At 29.0% G+C, this 4,468-nt stretch overlaps 1 long non-coding RNA gene across 1 annotated transcript; it reads right to left on the minus strand.

The window, feature by feature from the left end:
• Nucleotides 1-398: 398 nt before the first annotated feature.
• LOC102592410 (uncharacterized) lies at nt 399-4,047 on the minus strand. The gene is made up of 4 exons (XR_368442.2): nt 3,791-4,047; nt 3,679-3,727; nt 3,485-3,562; nt 399-560 (listed from the first exon to the last, which is right to left on the minus strand). It is a non-coding gene; the product is annotated as an uncharacterized lncRNA (long non-coding RNA).
• Between the last annotated feature and the right edge of the window lie 421 nt (nt 4,048-4,468).

Consider the following 4,468-nt stretch of genomic DNA (forward strand, 5'->3'; position numbering starts at 1 on the left):
GATGAAGAAAAAATAGAACATCATTGTAGATATTACTCAGGAACATTTACTAACACGGAAATGAAATGGAAAATAAATAGAAAAATAATTATATTCAGTGTATAAATGTTTACTATCATTTTGAACCATATATTGTATATAACAAATTTATTATTAAGGACAGATAACACACAAGTAAAATAGGTGGCTAACAAGAAAAATAACAGGATTCAGTAACTACAAAAGAAATGAGAAGATTGGTATTAAATATATTAAATTTTACATTTACTATTGAAGTAATAAAAACTGATAAGAATGTTATTGCAGATTAGTTATCAAGACAAAACTACTCAGACTGAGAAAGAAAATACAATTGAAGATATACTCAAAGCCATTACTACACTTTGTACCAAAAGTGGATAGTATGGACAATGAGATACAAAAACTAAAGTCTAAAGATATAAGTCAGTCGCATGACTATAAACATGTAGAGATATGTCGATCGGAAGACACTAAATATCCAGAGCTAGAAGGAGACGTTGGGATACTCCAAAAAACCCATAATGGTTGTTTCAATGTAGCTGCAGGTACAAGAAAAAAAGTTAAGAAACAATATACGAGTACTAATCTAAACAAAATGTTTGAAAAACCATTTACACCAAAAATACCAAAAGACCCCTTGGTTATATCACCACAAACCTCAACTTATGCAGAGAGCCTAAACAAAGACAAAAAAATTTATAACCATATCACACAAACCTCTATTAGGAATATACACAAAATCCAAACATATTTGAATCTTAATCCCAGATCTGACACCACTAAAGAACCAACCCAAGATTATATAACCCAAAAATTACAAGGGTATAATAAGTTGATAGCTCAACCAAAAACTAAAGCAAATTTAGTCAAAACCTGTTACAATTATGGATTATTAAGTACAGTTTATACATACGATGGAGAAGAACTAAGTGGTATACCAGAGATACACAGAGCATTCATAACCTATAAAAGAATAATAAAAGGCAATCTATTTTATGTAAAGTTTTATGCGGCCCTGGCAGAGATACTATACGATGAAATAAAACCAATAATACAAGTTGTAAAAATAGGATTAACCAGAGATATGATAATTCTAGAAGATATCGGACAACAACCGGAAATACAAGAAATTGAGATACCAAGTTTTTATGCTAATAAGAGAATAATTGGTATGTCAACAATTATCCAAGAACTAGCAAATAATTATCTAAATGGGAATGCAATATGGAGTTATTATTCACGAGACCAACTTATGATATATTCAAACTCAAGAGAGCTAAGGCAAGCAGATATGGACGAAGTACAAAAATGGATATTATCTCTACTCAAACCGGAAGAACAACCTATTACTAGAGCATTAAGAAGGATTCATCTCAAATGAACTATTAACCAGATATTGTAAACTAATTGGACACAAATATCCAGATCATATATGTTCAAAATGCAACGGAAAAGATAATGTGATACCAGATGTCCAGCTAGAATAATCCAAAGGACAAAGGAGATAAGCATGGAAAAAGATAAAAGAAAAAGAAGATAACAACAAAAGTCATGTAAAGTTGTTTGTTTGTAGACACAAAAGTCATGTAAAGTTGTTTGTTTGTAGACACAAAAGTCATGTAAAGTTGTTTGTTTGTAGACTTATTGTAAAGTAGAGAAGATGTAAAGTCGTAAAATAAAAGACAAGTGTAAAGTAGGAATAATATAGAAATAGTATAAAGTAAATAGCATAAGACAAATGTAAAGATGTAAAGTCATAAAGTAGGAGACAAGTGTAAAGTAGGAATAGTATAAAGTAAATAGTATAAGGACACATGTAAAAAGAAGTGGAAAAACTTTACTAGTATAAATAACAAGCCATAAGACATATCTAAGGCAAGACTTTCTCGACGGAAAACAAGCTTTCTTTGTACACAAAAAAATTCTCAATAAAATATTAAGTTACTATAAACAATGGAGCAATCTGAAATCCAATCAGATATTTCAGATATCATGAATAAGCAAGAAGCAAATGTATATTGTTCAATAAATATGCAGAACTAATTTCATATATTCCTGAATATCATATATATGATTGAATAAATTTATGTTAGTTATTATGTATTAGAATTATTTGAATCATGATTTCTAGTTTATTAGCACACTGGAAACAGGGAGAAAACTTCTATACTATGCCATCCTAGATAATTGAATTAAGAAGAATCATATGGGAAAATTTATTTGACTACGAATCAGTAGATATATTAAATCAAGAATGGTATGAAATATATTTACATGATCTATATTTAGATAATGAAAGAATAGAATGGTACGATTTAGAAATAAATTCAGATTAAAATGAACTATGAATATTTATAATAATGGATAGAATCTATGGAAGATATAAAACTATTAGAACAATTAATGGAGGAAAATTTATATATGTACCAAAGAACCCAAGATATGTTATATCTAGAATATATCATAAATAATATTAAAGAAATATTCAGATTAAAACAACTATCGGAAGAATATTACAATAAATATTATTACATTTTACCATGAATTCCGCACTCCCAAAAAATTTTATTAAAGAGATATCAAGATTAAGACACTTAGCAAAAAAATATTATAATAAAATCTTCAAAATAAATTACTCACCTACCACACTACCACCTACCACACTATCACTTCCATGAATTCCTCAACTACCAGTTCCGCACCGAAAAATGGTAATTTTAAGATTTTCAACACAGTGTGTTTTAACGCACAATTTTTATACATATATCTTTTTTAGAAAAATTTAGACACATATATATTATTATCCTAGCATGTAAAATTTTAGATTTAATATTAAAAAATAATTGAGTTATTTCTTCTATGTGTAAAAAGATAATTGATTTCTCTTTTATTTACTTATTCTTAAATGTTCGTAAATAAAAAGATTATCCAAGGACGTGAAAATTAAAATTATTTATAGAGCATTTTTTTTCTCCATCAATGCCATTATTAAGAGAGTAGCTAAGAAAACGAAAAGAAAGATGGTTGCAGATTTGATTGTACGAAAGTTTAAGTTATCTTTTTATTTTTATTTGACATTTGACATAGTTTCACAAAATCCGAAGCTTTATTAAAGGTTGGTATGTAAGTGTCAATTGGTTTCTGTTTTTATTTTATTGTATTACTTTTGATCATGCTTATAAATGTGCATTTATTTCACATTCTCAATCAGTTTTCTCTAAATTAACATTTGTGTTATAACACACTTTTTGTATTCACTACCTTTGGTCACCAACATATTTAAACACTTAGAATATTTTTCAAAATGAATTTAATTATATGTTCCATAATTACGTTTTTTACTGCTCATTACATGAATGTGTTTCATAGAATGTTATAAATCATTAGAATAAGTCTGTAAAAATTAACACAGGACACACGTGCATCACACGTGTCCAGCACTAGTATCATAAAGATTGTGTACCTGATGTGAATTGGATCAATTAGTTTTATGTTCGAGGTAGATGTCAGGTTGATTACATGAATGTCTCTTGTGTCAAATCTGAAACAAGTTTAATGAGTCAATACCTTATAAAGATCTAAGCTCAGGTGGTGGTATCAATCTCTTTGTGGATTCAACCCACCATGAATAGATCTAAGAAAAAAGGTATAACTTACACTTGTTGATAGAAGATACCTTTATTTGAGTGTTCGTTCACCTAGAGACCTGCAAAAGGAGAAAGATCAGCATCAACCTTGTTAAAAAGAATAGATAGACTCAGAGTTATACATCGAATTGAGCTTGAAAAGATCCTTTATAGCCCGCTGATGCTGAGTTAGTAGTGTCAATCGGGGGAGAAGCTTCATGCCCAGTTGGGAGCTCAAACTCGATTTGGAGCTCCATTAGCTCACTGAAGAAAGAGGGGTCAAGGAGAAGATGTTTCCAAAAGCTAGAAGGACCTTTGTCCTTACAACTTTTTTATTTCTTTTTCGATCTCTGTTTGCCTCTTGGTTTCTTTGGTTTGTTTTAGCTTCTTTTTTTTTTCTTCAAATTTTCATCGGTTTAACACTTTAGGCTAAGTACAATGTATATAGATTCGTTTATTTAACAAATCAACCTGGTCTTGTCATTTAACAAAAAAAAAGACAAATCATTTAAAACATTACTATCAATTTTTAACTAAGAAAATTTTATGAAAATGGTAAAATTAAATTCTTGAAAAGGTTCACAAGAAAATCATTTGGGAAATAAAGTGAAAATGATCTTTTAAATAATTGTGTCAAAAATACAATATAGGAAGACTGAAAAATATTGACCACAATAAATAAAATAAAATATTTAAGAGATTGGAGAACTGTAGTTGAACAGTTTTCACCTACAAATCATTCAACGCCTTTGCACTTGAAGAGCCGGAGAATCAAGGGATCTTGTTAATGTTGTTGGTCTGTAGCAAGAACAAAAATAAGA

Source organism: Solanum tuberosum, unplaced genomic scaffold (genome assembly GCF_000226075.1).
Source record: "Solanum tuberosum cultivar DM 1-3 516 R44 unplaced genomic scaffold, SolTub_3.0 scf00368, whole genome shotgun sequence".
Taxonomy (NCBI): Eukaryota; Viridiplantae; Streptophyta; class Magnoliopsida; order Solanales; family Solanaceae; genus Solanum; species Solanum tuberosum.